The sequence below is a fragment of the Aulostomus chinensis genome, chromosome 10, assembly GCF_037954235.1.
Source record: "Aulostomus chinensis isolate RoL2024-O1b breed Wild chromosome 10, RoL_Achi_v1.0, whole genome shotgun sequence".
Lineage (NCBI taxonomy): Eukaryota > Metazoa > Chordata > Actinopteri > Syngnathiformes > Aulostomidae > Aulostomus > Aulostomus chinensis.
The window spans coordinates 3,634,964-3,652,136 of record NC_141329.1 but is presented as its reverse complement, the minus strand read 5'-3'; the positions used below and the strand labels follow the sequence as shown (position 1 = coordinate 3,652,136).

Genomic DNA, 17,173 nt, shown 5'->3' with positions numbered 1-17,173 from the left:
TGTGTCAAGTAATGCAACTGTAATAATTCAGGCTTGGAGGAGCAACATATTTTATTGAAGCAGAAAGGCAGAGACTAATGTGAAGAAGGGAGAAGGTGACATCTTGAGAAACATGGGACGTATATGATACTTAAAGTCACTACGAAGCTTCACTGTCAAAACCTCTGACAGACAAACACACACACACATGCATGCACGCACACACACACACACACACACACACACACACACACAGTTTGGCAGCCCTCAGCACTCAATAATTTTATTTTTTTTCTGTCTTTCTTAACTGCCACCATTCCCTCGCCACTGTTTTTTTTTTTAATGTTTTTCCATTGGTACTTTGATAAAGACTTAACAGTGAACATTAACAGGAGTGTGTGGTGAGACTATGACAGAATGTTATGAGCTGATAAGAAGACAAAGAGACGCACACATGCAAGAGTTTGTGTCGAAGCACGCGAGGAAGAAAAAGTGGAGAAACTATTGTAGCTCAAGTATAATTATGGCACGTTTGATAGCTGGGATGTGGATCGAGAGAGAATTTCCAAGTACTTGAATTCAATCCAGCGCTCGAGGCTCTTGCATGTTCTCTTAATGTCTACAAGACAATGACATGCAGCTTTGATAGCATGACAACTTTTTTTAATACGGGGAATTCATTGTGGATGCATCACCTGTCGCGACGTGAACCCAGATTTGACACATTGAAGATTGTGTTTGATTTCTTTTGAGTTTTATCTTCATTTTGTCAGAACAGGCGCCACATTTTTATCTCACGTAGAGTCAAGTCTGCAATTAGAAGTGCAATTCTAAAAGCTTTAGTTCCTTTTGTCTCCTTATTAACTCAAAATGGCCCCCTCTTTCTACTTTTGAAAGAATTTTGAAACTATTATCAGTAAATGGTTATTACAGTAATAAAATTATTCACATCATCCTCACGAATATTACCTCCTAATGCACTGCTGTTTTAAACTAATTTAATTAAAAATGGCGTTGACCCATGCATGGCAGGCCCATTCTCAGAAACTGGATTCTGATAATTAGTTGCATCACATTGTCACAAATCAGTTTTTAATGAATGCTTGAGGGAAAAAAACAATGAATTAAATGTCAAGTATGTCGTATTTTGCACAAAAGCTCTACATGTCACCAACAAGGGAATACGATGTTTGTCAGCGGGGTTCTGTAGGTGTTTGTTTGTGTGGTGTTGCTTCTGTCAATAAAACAGCAAATCAATCATTCTCCCCATTTATTTTGGTTATTTCACACAACACCAGATTAATTATCCTCTCTGGATAAGTGACAGGGATCCAAATCAACAAAGATAAAGAGTGATAATTTACTCTTTGGAGGAGGAAACATCAAGCCCTTTTTGAAGTTAATCAAGATCATAATTTCTTTACACCACTTATGAGAATTAATATTTGACAAACCACTCTTAGCTACAGAGAAGGCCATTTCATTCTATCACGAAGCAGAAGTTGGCAAACATTCACAATGGTTTTACTACAATTTTCATCAACAATATTCCATCATTGCAGCATTCTTGACTGGAAATGACCACAAACGTCCCAGTTGAACACGGACAATGACTGGTCGGGGGACGAGTAGCAGAATCAGCTGCTTCAAAAAGACGGTTGTGTCTCCTCCTTCCTGTTTCTGAAGAATATTACACAAACAAACGTTGGTCGCTTTTGTTCTCAGCATCACCAGATGCATTGAAGCAGGCATTTTCAGTTTCAAGCCTTCGCACAGTTTTTTTGTTTGTTTGTTTGTTTGTTTGTTGTCTGGTCATCAACATACAAAAAATGAGGGATGAGGACCAGAGAGGAGAAACATAAAAAATGAGTTGTTGTCTCATATGGGACCTTTGCCCCAGATTGTCTTTAGGGACCTCAACCTGAGCCAAGAAGCAAACATGTATTTAATGCATGCAAAAAACACTCCTCAAGAAAGGACAAGAAAAGTTCAGCCGGCAGGAGACTTTGATCCTTTGAAGAGGTAGTAGATGGACTGATGAAAGCAGTTACTACAGGCCCGCGTTAGAAGACCTGGCATCTTCAAGCCTGCGTGTCATCTTTGATTCCTGAATATTCCTCAGACGAATGCAGAACATGATTTCAGGAATTCTTTGTCGGGGACACTTTGGAAGGAGCCTGTCCCACCGCCTCACCTCTCAGCTGGTGGTATCGTGCTGACCTCATGGCGGGAGCTGAACAGCGGTATGGACTCTGGATGGGAGGTGAGTCAAGGAAGTCATGAAGCTAACAAGGTCCTGTTAGAAACAAGAGGGCTGTCTGTTGAACTCTGATAGACCTGACCTTTCATTTAATACTGTTGGAGGCTTTCATGAGTATGGAGGATGTGTGTGGGTGTGTGTGAGTGTGTTCTCTACACAACTGCATAGGGGTGTCTCGTCAGACTGAGCTAGAAAAGATTGTGATGCTGTTTCTGTGATATGATTGACAGGTAGGGAAGCAGGGTGCAATTTGGCATCTGATTCTACAGCAGCTTGTACATCACATGGGCCTGTGTGTGTGTGTGTGTGTGCGTGTGTGTGTGTGTGTGCGTGACTCATTAATGACTGAGTCTGAAGAGGGAGCTCTTTGGATCAAACATTTAGCTGAATCAACAACTGCTGAACTCATCTCTCTCTCCCTCTCTCTGTCTCTCTTTTACACGCACACACGCCCGTGCATATGCGCACACACACAGACACACACACACACACACACACACACACACACACACACACTCACAAAACAAGAATATAACAGCTATCTTCCAATTTTTCATACCCCCAAATCTAGGGGGCTTGTCAAACAGTGCTTATAAAAAAAAAAAAATCTTTCAAGTTATTGAAAAAAAGAAAGTGCTGAGGGAGTGTATTAGGTCCCTACTGAGTGTATTCATGCATTTTTTATGTACATGCATCCAAGTCAATGCTGTTCCAGCCCATTGTTTCTTCAAATTGCAGAAAATTATGTTTAATATGCTGTTTATTTCCCATTGGCAGCATTTTAAAAACAAGCCTGGATTGCATCCGACTACCACATTAGTAAAAACAGACGTCCAGTCACAGATAGATGTGACAAACTCCACAAAAGAAAATGTCTCAGCCAGTTGCATGTAGCGGACAGTAGACTGAGAAATTTCATCTCATTTCAGAAAGTGCTGATGCTTTATTAGAAATGTTTCTGCCTCCTTGTGCCTTTGTTAACTTCCAGATGATCAAACGTTTTCTGTAGTGTCATGAGGGAACGATCTTTAGTTGAGATTATTGGCTTTAGCATTTTTTTAGTCTCAATAATGTGAAACTTGCTTACTGACTAACTCCAGTGATCCATTTTTATTTGCGTTTGTCTTGCAATTTTGAACCCCCACTCTGTTTTATTGAATAGAACTAGTGAGGTGTTGTTGTATCGTACTAATCTCCGCTTAAAAGCTTTCCGAATGTCTTCTGTGCCAGTCCCTCTTGACCTTTGACCCCATCATCTTCTCGTACTCTTGATCTCTTTACCACTTTAATTTTTTGATGATGACACTGGGCTGTCCTCCATGCAGGTAGGGTGTGGCGTTGTGGTGGCACAACATCCTACCACGTTCAGAGGTTCTGCTTCTCCTGAGGAACCAGGAAGTGTAGTGAGTGGACAAGTCCACATTTACATGTGCAAATTCCAGAACATGAGAAAATCAAAGAGTCAGGACAAAGGTGGAGTTGGACGGGTCGGACAAAGGCTCAAGAACAGGATCAGGCTGTAGTCAGCTCAGGAACAGGCTGAGGGTCTGGGTGGTGGTTTGGGGACATGGTAGGAGTCTGACAGGATGGTTCTCTGCTGGGGCACAACCTGGGTAGGGTCAGTCCCCGACTGGATGCCAGTTAGCTGCCCTCCATCCTTGGTACACCATGAAAATAGCAAGATTGGTTGCTCAACAGCCAGCCAGACCCGCACAGGCAGGCTGAAGGCTCACAAATCCAAACCCAGTCACCTGCACTGGAGGGCTAGGTGCTTGTAATCCAGGGTCCCGGCCGGCACGCGGACTGAAGCACAAGTGAATGAAGGTTGTGAACTATCTGGCTCAGTCACACACTGAAAGACTTGGGAGCTTGAACACTCCCCAAGGCCCCTGACTGATATCCACCTCCATGAGTGTCAAGAAGCAGTTCATTTGATGGATCCATCTTTGTTGAGATGATACTGTTTGTATTGTTGAATCTGCAGGCCCCAGGAACTCTTCAGAAACATTTACTACAAAAGAAAAAACAAATGGCGCCTAATTTGTGGGTAGAAAAATAAAAGTCCAATTATAACATTCCTAAAACACCAGAAAAGGAGAGTGCCATAGAATAAATTCAAGGGGGCTGACGAGAAAATGGCGAATGTCAAAAAACATACGGTAAAATCCAATTTGATCTTAACACTCACCATACGCGTTGGGAAACGCCCACCTGAGGAAGGAAACACATACTTTTGAAACAAAAATAGATGAAACAAAATTCAGCACTGGCACTTCCTGGAGAATATATGACAAATGTTTGAACATAGGCACAGCGAGTTTTTCACTGACTATAAATAAATAGCTAGCATAGGCACTTTTACTTCATTATGCTGATTATTGAATTGAGCGATTTTCCGAGTCCATCAATAAGAATTAAATCCATCAAATAGGTCCAACAAAGCTTCTTCTTCCCTCCCTCCGCTGTGTATTGTTGGCTCTATCACTCGTCAGGCCTGTTTGTCTCCTCCATTCATCCGGCCTACTGATTATTCACTTTAGAATGCTTGCGCCTCCATGCCTAATTAATTCGTACAGCATATTCTGCTGCCAATTTCAGATTTGTGTTAGTTGCACACAAAAAGACAGCCTGAACTCATCTGATTTAGACACATGGATAAATCTGGATTGCACATATAATGAACATATACACACCAAACTGACAATTCAACACACACACACACACACACACACACACACACACATCGCAACAGGAAAATGATTAAACTGACACTGTTGTGCACACCCACTCACTCAAAAATGGAAAATGTGAGCTTTCACATCTACTTTGAGGAGTGTTTGACTAATAATTTAAATTTGAAGTGTTTCTGCCATTGCGCACCCTCCTCTGATTAATTCCTAATAAGAAGTCATTTTCCAGAGTTCATGTCACCCCCCCCCCCCCCACAGAGCAGACAAATGAGATCTTTTACACATTTGTCAGAGGAATTTCAAATCTTTTATGTTCTATTTTGTTATTATTATGATATATATTGCCATTTTGGACGATCTGCAGGGGTGTTGCCAGTGACTGTAGATCATCATCTCTGCTGCACTGAAGTTGGTCATTTTGTGTCATTACCCATCGCAGTCCTATTATGAATTCTGAATCCGTTTCTCTCCTTCACTGGAAATTGTTCTGTATCTCCTTGTCAACTCTAGATTTGTAGTTTACATCTATCCTTGGTTCATCCTTTTCCCTCTTTCCCTTTCAAGGTATTAACTGCTCCGTCTAATTTGGAATGATGAGAGTGGTACAATAAAAAAGGGAAGAAAATACAAACAAAACAAGGTGAGATGGATAAGAAGGGGGCAGTAATCCAATAATGAGGATGCTGTAATGAAGAAGACCACAAATCAGATCACAATTTGGCTTTATGATTCACTATGACCCCTACTCACATGACATGAGAATAATGAAATTAACCTTGAGACGTACTGAGATGTAGTAGCCTGCACCCAGCACACTCCCTGTCTCACACACGTTGTACATATGCATGTCCCTCATGGTGTATATTCTTAATACTGACCTCAAAAGAAACGACCACAGCCAACTTACGCTGGTGACATCACTTGCAGCCAGAGCAGAAGTGTGTTGAGGTCCAATTCAACTCAACAACTAGTGTTTATTGCTTTTTTTTTCTTTTTTTTTTTTGCTTTTGATAGAGCTAGCTTTATATCTCTCCTTGACTTTCTTACTTTCCGTTCTCAAAAATAAGACGATGCCATTGACTCTGTGGCCACTGGTATTCCGCTCAGGGCAGCTGTCCGACTGAATGAACGCACGAATGAATGAATAAATGACGCATTTCAATGTTGTGGTTCCACAATGTCCTACAAATCATGTGGATAATAAACACAAAGCAACCTAAATATCTCAGTTGCAGCCCTCCTGGCTTAAACACATTATCAATGATCCACAGGATCAAAAACATGCAAAGAATAAAATCAGGCATCAAAGTAGCAACATGCTCATGTTCCTTTGGTCCTGAAAACAAAAGTGAATTTGGGGAATGTTATAGCGTGTTGATAAGGCATTCTTGAAGGTGTTCTGTAAAATTCTCAATTTCAGGTTGTTGTTTTATGTCAGCATTAAGCCATTAAATTGAGAAAAGCATCAAAGAAACTAACTAAAAATGACAATAGAGGAATCACTTTTACCTCGGCAGCTTCATCTGAAGGCTGCAGCTTGAGAACCTATGCCATACAGTGATCTGTTACCAAGACAGAAAGATCGACAACTTTTTGCTGGCTGCACACTCACACATACTCTTGCTAATAACATGGAAAAAATTACAAATAAAAGATCACAATCAATAGAATATAGTAGAAATACAGTAGAGGGTTGTATTCATACATCATCGATACCTGCGTGCTTTGTTATGTTGTGTGTAGCAGTTGGAGGGGAGGGGCAATCAAAGGTAAAACACAATTATGAGGACAGATTGTTGGAGGATTTCTATTCAGTCCCTGCAGCTATAGATTTTGGCACACATGCTTGGCATCCAAAGTCAGCGTTTTTCTTTTTTTTTGTTGTTGTTGTTTTCTTTTGTTTTTTTCTCTCAACTTACGAGTGATGCTGGCAAAATGTCCAAACAGCCTTTAAACACTGGCGTCCCAGTGCATGCGCCTCCATGTGCACGCATGGATATGCTAATGTAGGATAGGGGTTTTTTTGGACCAGTTACGCAATATACTAGCGCCCAAAGAGGATTTTTAGGGCTTCTGAATGAATTTGATCCCTCATGTGCAGCTTCCAAACGCTTGTTACAACGATGGAGGCAGGATAATTTAAACTTCAGCAATAAACTTTTATTAAGTGTTGGAAATTAGTGCACTGAACAATGCAATGAACAATAGTGAATTATGGGGGCTTGCATCATTGCTAGGAGTAAAAATAAATAAGTACATGAAAAATGCAATAAAATTAATTTTAAAAATTGATATACCAGGCAATATACATGAGACAAAATGGAAGCACTTTGAAAATAAATATGATATGACAGCAGTGCACTAAAATAATAAACTTCACTGGGGATTGGGAAGATGCCGTATATCTGTAATAGGTCAATATAGGCTGTTTTATTGGTTATATTTATTAATCGTTAGGGCTCTTCGATGTTCACGGTTAATCAACCCATGTTTATTCTTGCTTCTTGACCAGTGGAAACGACAGGAGCAGAGGTTTACATCCCTGTAGATCCGTGCAGCTTTGCTTTTTTGTGTTTTTTTTTTTTATATTGAGGTTTCTTTCTTCTATCAACTGTGAGTGAAATTTACTTCACCGTGAAAGTCTTGGATACAATTTTGAAAAAAAAAAAAAAAAGCTTTGGTTGTACCTTGCCGAAGTAGAAAAGTGTCCTCTTTTTGCTCAAATTCCGTGTGACTAAAGCCCCATCAAGGTCGATTGTGGATGTTGAAAGGCAAGATGACGGAACACAGCTGTTTAACCGAAGCACAAACGTGTTGTTGATATCAATCTTGGTTAGAAGGAGGAGCAAGATCGTCCTGTGGTGGCATCGCATCAAGTGCGGCACTGGGATATAGCTTTTAAAGGAAGAACTGGAGCGGTTGGCAAATGGCCACATAAGCGAGGACAATCACTTGCTGGTAATTTGATTTTAGAAAGAGACACATGGGAGGTAGACTGTACATAAGCGGAGGAGAGGACGTGTGATGAAAGATAGACTATTTAGGTCAAGCATTTATGGAGGATTCTGTAATCTCCACAGAGTTTAAGTAGAAGCCTTATTGCACTTTCCTTTCGGAAGGGAAAAAAAACACTTAAAAAAAAGAATGTGTGTAAATGGAAGGCAGGAAGACAGCAGCTTGGAATCTAATCAAACCAAGGACACTTTGCTGATTGCCTCTTCAAAAACAAGAGTGAGAAAATTGGTTCGGTTTGTTTCTGTCTTGAAAGCAAGGCACCATTGATACTAAAAATGGTTAAAATGTTGCCGGGGAGAAATGAAAGAAGCTTAAACTGAAATAACTAAATTACTCGTTCACAGACTACAATGGGGGGATGGGTAATGTGTGGCGTCAATCCCATTCTCTCCTCCCAGCTCTTCCTCAAGTCCATTCCTCCCTCAAACAATTACAGAGCTTTTCTAAATCCATCCCTCCGCCTTCTCTCGCTGCCTTCAACTCTTTCTGTCACTTCCTTATTCACGCAAAGATGCTAAAGGCCCAGAAGAGGGAAAGCCACCACACAATGGGTTTGCTTCCAAGACACGCTGACCGCTGATGTCAGGATATGCAGCTCTTTACTTCCTGCATTCGACACACCGCATGTACTAAAATGAGCTCTATTAAATGTGTAAAATAAACCAATAAACTAAAAAGGAATCAGTTGGGTGAATGTGCGGCTGAGTTTATCCACCCTACTTGCTAAGGGTTCGTGGACACCGCCGTTCAATTGGACCGGTTTCGGGTCTCCCCTCCTGACTTCACGTTCTTTTTTCGAGGCTGATCTGAGAGAATCATCTGCCCAGCGAGTCTTAGAGTTTCGCGCGTGATCTCTTTGTTCTTGAAATCCTGTAAAAAATAATAACAGATGGAATATTGAGCAGAAACCCACAATAGCCCATGACACGATATAAAAGCCACACTGATGCATACAACATTACACACACAATCACGACCAGCCTTCAACCACTGTCTTAAGTTTTGTGTGTGTGTCTTTGAGTGTGTTTTTATGCAACCTGTGGCTGTGCTCTCCTAAATGTGTTTAAATCAGTTTGTAAATCCTCCAGTGTGCACCAGGCATTACTCAACTCTGCTGTCTACTTCTCAATACAACTAAACATCCAAAAAATGTTTTGGAATATTACCGTCCTGCAGACTAAGCATCATCAATAAAAGCTCGCAGCACAGCAAGTCCCAGGTCTGGCTGGCGTGTGCGTGAGTGCACTGGAGGTTTGAGAGTCAACAGCGAGGCGATGAAGAGGAGATTGATGGCCTCTTAAGCACGCCATGCTCATCCAAGCGCAACAATCTACCAAACAACATCAGCTGTATTAGCAATAACAACAACCAACGGTAGCACAAGGACATTGTCTTTGACGCAAAAATGTGGAGCCAGCTAATTAAAACATAAGTAAATCAGCGCTTAATGAGTTGTAATTGTAGATAATTGCAGAGTTGTTGATGTATCATGTGTAATAGGCTTGCAATGCTGAGATAATGAGAAAAGTTTGATTACTTTATGCTAAGCGTGTTAGCGAGGTAGCAGGTGTTAATTCGAGAAGGTGTCACAAGCAATCCCGAACCTCACATCTCAATCTCATCACTCAGCCTCTACAGAATAAGAGAAGAAATAGTCCCTCCCTGAGAGGGTGTCTCTAATTTTACACATCAGTTGATGGGACTGCTTTGTTTCACTTTTATTCTGTTATTTGGATTAATTGGATTTTAGTTTCATCAAATAAAAAAGGCCTCCTGTGCCAGCTGTTTGAGATTGTTTTGTTGTTGCGTTGCCTTTTTTAATGTATTTTTCATCAAATGTTTCATCTTCTGTGGAGTTTTTGGTCCATTATGAGCTCTTTCCCTGGATTTAATTATCGGATCAGAAACTTTCATCTTCTGTCCTCTGATCTCCTCTCAAGCTTGCTATTGTCTCCTTTAAAAGATATGAATCACTATCTTCAGGTCCACATGAGCGCCACGTGACTCCTGAGATGAGCGACAGTATATTTTGTCTCACACCTTCCCACTTACGACTGTACTGTACTGCTGCCTACATGATGCTCCTCCACCAAAGTTCTCCACCAAGATGTGTCCATCCATTCATTTTCTTCCGCTTGTTCCTATTAGGGGTCACGGGGGGGGGGGTGGAGCCTATCCCAGCAGCCTTCAGGTGAGAGGCAGGGTTCACCCTGGACAGGTCACCAGTCCATCGCAGGGCCAACACATAGAGACAGACAACCATTCACACGCACAGTCACACCTACGGTCAATTTAGAGTCTGGATTAACCTGGTCCCCTCTTGATGTCTTTGGACTGTGGAGGAAGCTGGAGTACCAGAGAGAACCCAGCAGGAACAGGGAGAACATGGAGACTCACCAGATGGATTTGGAGAATAATTACCAATGAATTTGTCAATATTGTGTATGTGTGACTCCCCAGCTGGCGATGCTGCACCACTGCTGACCCTTTAATCTCCTCACCATGAAAAAAAAAAAGTGGAAAACTTTAGTACTTTTACCATGGGACCAAATCTTAGCTGTTTGCTAGACATGTGTATTTCATAATTGTCAAGTACTTGTGTGATGCCAAAATAAGTAGAGAAATTCACAAAATGTTACCTTTTGGGAGACATAAACATAGGATAGAGTTTGGTAATTGTATCTAATTCCTGTCTACGTGCTACAAAACATAATTGCAGGTTTTCATTTGAACTTTTTAGCTTCCTGTTTGCCTAGTTGGTAGAACACACACAAACACACACACACACACACACACACACACACACACAGGTCTTTGTGATCAGCCATTAAACGGTTCCTGTGGTCTGTGTGGTTGTTGCCACACACTTGACTTTCAAATTCCTGTGATATATTTTTTTTAATGTCGTGAAAATTGCATCATATCATAGTCACACACAAGATGTCTCTCTATTAATGACTCTATCTAACACTGGTGATCCAAAACTGGTTTAAAAACAAAAAAAAGTCAGAGTTCGAGGGGCCGTCTATCAACTGAAGGGTTGCTGTTCAATCCTCACTTCCCCCGGTGGCCGTGTGGAAGTGTCCTTGAGCAAGATACTGAACCCCTAACTGCTCCTGATGGTCCTGTGATGGTCCTGGTGACCCATCCAGGATGAACCCTGCCTCTCACCCAGGCTCTCAGCTGTGATAGGCTCCAGCCCCCCAGTACAGTATAGAAAATGGATGGATGGGTGGATCAAAAACAAAATAGGTAAAGAAACATGAAAAAGGTGGTCAGAGCTTAATGATATTAATTGATCTTTGAAATGTTTATGTCATTGTGTGTGTGTGTGTGTGTGTGTGTGTGTGTGCGTGTGTTTACGTGCGCGTGTGTTTATGTGTGTCCTGAAGGAAATCCTGGTGATGCGCCCAGTCATGCAAGTGATTGGAATTAAAGTCAGATTATGTCCTCAGGATACAAAACCTGTCCTAGGTGCCCTGACCTGTATCTGCTTATTTGCATGGCTCCTTGGCAGGCAGTAGCACAGATGGATCAGTTTACAGGAGGAATCCGTTTGAGAGTAATTCACTCGAGAAAAAAAATGAACAAGTCTGAAGAAAAAGTATCCTAGCAGTACAGTTGCAACATTTTTTTGCTTAATTGTGGAATCTGTGGAGCCTTGAACACATCTGAAACTGAACTTTTTTATCAATGTCATATTCAGTGTTTGAGGACGAAATGAAATTGTGTCTTTAGAGCTTTGTCTTCCATGTTTATCTAATCATTGTTTGCTTACTTGAAAGAATTTATGGTGTTCAAAGTTCCGCCCCATTTACTCAACAATAACGACATAAATCCCCAGAAGACAAACAGACAATAAATACACAACGCACTGAGCCGCACAAAAACAAAAACCCAATGTTTAAGACAAAGTCATACATTAGCGAGCCTAACAAGCAAGAGCAAGAAAAAAACAAGAGAATAAAGGAACTTGATCCTATTTCCTCCATACAAAGTGAAATCCTTCTGTGATACAGGATTGTTCAGCATGGCGAAACGGCATGCACACCTCAAATTCTGCATTTGATAAATCTATTATTCCTATCAAAATTCAAATTTAAAACTGGGTTTCCACTTCAGTAAACATTTCCTCTGTGTTTTATTTGCGGCATCAGCTATGTTTTCAACATGCCGATCAAGAATTAAACGGCATTTATTCAACTTAAGATGATGACAATGAAAAACTGAAAATATACCTTGCCAAAGTGAAATACACAGATCAATGATCAAAGTGTTTGTAGATTAACCGGAAAATCACAGGTTAAAAATTAAAAATGCAAGCAGCGTTGTTAGGGCCTGAGACTCCGCGTGCCTGTGACCGGTTCACAGGAGTCGTCCTGAATCCAATGGTATAAGTATGACATCTGTGGGACTTGTAGTTTTGGAGATACAAGCCTCAGTGTGTGTCGTAGTTTTACCTTATCTGAGGTAGAGTGCTCATTGTGGTGCAGGATTAAATAAAGAGACTTTTAGTTTCTTCTCTTTACTTGCAGCTACTCGGGATCAACAGGTAACAGGTAACCATGACAACAACTGTGTATATGCCCCAGTATCACTCCGCCTGTCAGGAATTTCTGTCAGGAATCCAGTGGTGTGTTTTTTGAATCTGTGGGAGTTTTAGTTTAGACGTGAAAAGCGAGTGTTTGAGAGTATGTAGCATGAGAGGAGACAGGTTGCCCATTGGTTTCCATTGTAAGGTAAAAAGTGTCTCCCCCACTTTGAGGGCTTATAAAATGGAAACCGAGTGACTTATATAAAAACTTTTAACAACTTTTGGAGACACACAGTTTGGAGAGTCATGCAGGAAGTTTTGGAACCGATACCATGAACGCCCTAGGAGGAGATAGCGTTTGTTAGGGGCACAAAATTGTCCAAAATTGGACATTCGTGTCCAAATTGTGGACGTCTTGTTAAAGTTAGGTCAGGGGTGTCAGTGTATGGTTTGTATGTCCTGATGAGACCCGTCTTGATGAGACGAATAAAAGGGTGTTGGTCCCATGTCTGTAGGACATTCCTATCGGCCGTGGCAGGGTTTTTTGTCTATCTAGGTGGTGCTATTGAGTAGAGCGCTGTTTTTTTTTTTTATTTAACTTTTCGCCGGAGCAGATGTGTGTGCCAAATTTGGTGAGTTTTTGAGCGTGTTTAGGGGGTCAAAGAAAACTTTGAAGTGGCGAGTGTGTCGAGCAATGACCAGTGGAGCAATGCTCTGCTACCTCAGATTCTGTAAACAAAACATAGCCACTGTTGTTTTATTGAGTGAAGAGAACTTTAGATTTTTCAGCCTGGACCTTATTTTCCAACCTTCCCTTCATATGGAGCCAGGGCTGAGCTGCCCTGCTGCACCTGAGCGCACGGCAGTGGAATCCAAAAGGGCAGCTGGTTACTGTCAAATTGCATCCACTAAAAGTGCATTGTTTTCCACACTGACAAGCTTAAGTTGCTGTTATTGTCACAGCCTCTTCGTCACCCTCCACTGCGGCCCTGGGATATTTCCGCTCTGCCGCTCAGCCACACCCACCTCATCTCTCTCACCTGGACACTCAGCTGCAACTCATCTGCAATCAAGCCAGTGCGTATGTCTCTGCTACCGCTCAATCACTGCCAGGTTGTTTCACTGGATTATGCACGACGTTCCAGCGTTCCTCTCCCGATTCATCGCCCTTGCTGACCTTGTCTTTCTCTGACCTATGACCTCCGCCTCGAGTCAAACGCCTGGTAATGTCGCAGCCTTCCATTGCTTGGGCACGAGCTCTGTCACTTCAGCTTTTGCTTTCTGCTTGTTAGAGGCTGTTCCTTCTTCTTCTACTTCCTGGCTTGATCCTGTAAACCAGAAGATGCCCCGTCGGCTGGTCGGCGAAGCGATTACTGCCTGTTTCCCTGCCTGCGTTCTTTGTCTGAAGATGATTTGACCCCCTGTGAACTGTCTCGCCGAGCCTCCAGAGAAAGTGAGTGAGTTGAGCATTTCCTTTGAAACCCGATACCCACCAGGACCTGAGGAAAGATTGACTCCATTGATCCTCTGCCCCCCCCCAAGCTGCTTTCCCTAAATCCAGGGCCCAACTCTCAGACGGATGAAGACGCCACCTTGTTTTGCTGTTAAATGCTGCCATTCTAATCGCAGTATTCATTCCAAGTTCATCTGTGAAATGTGTTGCATTTGGGTCCTGCAAAATGAATGTCTGTCTGAATTTAACTTCTGACAGATTTGGACATGCTGAAGTTTGTGGCACCTGCAGGGGCCATTTTGATCAGAATAATAAGATCAAGTCCTGGATACTAAAATAAAAGCTGTTCCAAGAGGGGGGAGACCTGCTGTAGACAATACATATAAATTGATTGAATATTGTGGGAACTTATCACTTTAAAATGCTGCCTCACTGACTGACTTGCAGGATCCGTTGATGGATTTGCAGGTTTTTGTCATCCAGGGTCATGAAGAGAATCCAGTTGAGCTCTAATAATTGTCCATCCTTGTCTACAGCTACAAACATTCTCACTGTGTTCTCTGAACCCAGTCTGACCTCTGACCCTTCTTAAGTAGCAGCTCTTGGTTGTGGACATTTCAAAAATGAGAATGGCACCTGGACCAGAGGAACCGTGTGAGAACAAAGATCAGAACCCTGTCCCTGCGCTGGAGCAGCCGAGCCGCCTCTCATGATAAAAGCAGAGATCATCTGATCGAGTGAGCAAGTTCTAACCCACAAAATTGACATCTTCCAAACAAAACAATTTATAAACCAAACATAGTTCTTACATCAGTTCTCCTAAAATAATCGTTGCCCTTCAGATTTTAACCACCAGCGGCAGACATCCTCTCTGGAGGACGAAAATGAAAACATCACCGGCGTCTCCTTTTTAAAACTCCTATTCTCACAGTGTATTAGCTCCCTGGATCTATAACAAACATGACAATCTTCCTTTTCTTTTTGAATAATTGATGGCTGTTCTCCAGTACCACTCCTCATTTAAGTGTGTACTTTTGTGAACGTTAGGCTCTCAGTGACAAGCACTGAGCCCTCAGATTTAATAATTTCAACCCACCCTCATGATAAATATTCTGGAATACTTGAAGGATTATGATGGAGATGGAAGGAACGTGAAAAGATAAATAAATGCAGTGCAACCAAGACATTAACGAGGGAGCTTTTTCACTGGAGTGTTTTTGATGTTTGAGGTTCTAACATCTCAGCTATCCTGCAGTGAAAAATGTTTACAAGATGAAGTTTGTTTACAAGTGAATACTGAGGTTGACATGGACAGTGAATAACACTACCACTTTTATTGCAGTTCTTCCTAAGACCTTCCTACAGTACCTAATCATTTTTGTTGTGTGACTATGCTGCAAATCCTCCACACACACTAAAAGCACAGGTGATGTGTAGCAGTCTTTATTTTTACCACACTACTGTATAAAAACTAAATTACTGTTCATTTTAATGGCTTGAACGCAAAACTGTTGGCGGCCTGCATCATTTCTCGGTTTTGTAACGGACAAAACAGGAGCAACGTGTGTGCTGCTTTGCTGCCTCCTTCTCTTCCATCTGTTTCGCCTGAGGAATCAAACTGAGTGTTTGTACACACCCACATCCAGCCACATGTACAGTATCGCCTTTTGCCACAGGAACAGAGATGCATGAGCGTATATAAAAAAATCCTGAGATGTCAGTGGTGATTCATTTGCTGCATCCTCCATCGTTGGGTTTATTCTCATTTATTCTTTCTGCACATTTGCTTTGCAACTGGACACATTTAAAACATGCAAACCTGCCGTGAGCTCACAATAAAATGAAGCAGGAGCGGAAAAAACACTGAGCTCAAGAAACCTTTTTGTGAATGCTTGAAAGGTAAAATTACAACTTTTGCATTATACTTTGTCTACAGATAAAGACAGTGCTATTAGTAAATATGACATGTTTTTCTTTTCTTTTTCTTTCCATATTTCATGTTCATTCTATGTTTTGTTTTGAGTGGGTGCGGGGGGGGGTTCTTTTGTTTTTCTTTACATCACAAAGTTGTATTATATTTTTTTAATCAATTTTGGATGCGTATTTCTGTGACAAATGGCTGACCTCATACTTCTCATGCCCGCTCAATATTTTATACTGTATATTATACTTTGTATTTTGATGTGTACTTGTTTAATAAGAAATTGCTCACAAAAAAGAAAATGACAATTTCATGGAGCCTTATAAAGTAACCATAGAGATGTGTGGCCCAATATTTTAAGTTACTTTCGCCAGTACTAGGCCTCTCACGTCACATGATCCATCAATTTAACCCAATTAAAAACGACCACCGGTTTTAACAAAGACCCTGGGCTGTAGAAAAGGTGCATTGTCTCATCTTAAATACCAGTTCTCTCACATACAATGTTGAAGAAAAAAGAAGCAGCAGAAAATGACATGCCCTCCCAAATAAGCATCCAATCAAATATGACCATGACCCAGTATCCTCATCCGTTAACTGGCTAAGCTGCTGTGTATGAATTTAGCTGCAGATCCCTCAGCAAAATTAACAGAATTGGAAGTGATATTGTATCGCAGATGAACTGATCTTCCTGCTGATAACGCTGGTTATCAGGCTGCTCGGGAGCCTTTGGGAGGAATATGCGTGCCCTGGCATCAAGGCTTACATCAAAGTCTCTCTGCACACCTTTGATAAAAGCTACCTGAACTCTGATTCATTGATCGATAGAGATGTGCAAAGATAAGTGAAAGATTTTTATAACCTTCAGAAGGCTGATTTTGGAGATTAAAGGAGCAAGTACGATACTCATGAATATGCAAGGCTAATAGAAAGTTTTGAAAGCTTACACAAACTTGGACAAATACTATTCCCCTCCTTTCATGTTTGGTGCAAGCCATTAGCAATCTGAGATTACCTTAAAACTTTCATTGGCTCGTATCTAATAACATAAAGCTGATTAGCTCGCTCGGCTGCGCTCACTACACTTGGCCACGCTGTCACATCTTTATCTCCTCTCTGTCTTGTCCTTTTCTGCAGGCATCTTGAAACAAACACAGCTTGGCAAAAACAGCATGTAAATGATGGCAAAGGAAACAAGGCAGTGCAACAAATGGGACTGAAGGGCAAAGTAAAGAGGGATTGAAATGAGAGCCTCGGTATGGCAAATGTTCACTTTAGTTCCTCTCTTCCCACCTTCCCTTGCTACCAGCCGCTCCATTTC

At 41.5% G+C, this 17,173-nt stretch overlaps 1 long non-coding RNA gene across 1 annotated transcript; it reads right to left on the bottom strand.

Moving 5' to 3' along the window:
• Nucleotides 1-1,721: 1,721 nt before the first annotated feature.
• Nucleotides 1,722-12,463, bottom strand: LOC147254092 (uncharacterized). Its single transcript, XR_015118020.1, has 3 exons — nt 12,405-12,463; nt 8,665-8,814; nt 1,722-2,275 (listed from the first exon to the last, which is right to left on the bottom strand). It is a non-coding gene; the product is annotated as an uncharacterized LOC147254092 (long non-coding RNA).
• Between the last annotated feature and the right edge of the window lie 4,710 nt (nt 12,464-17,173).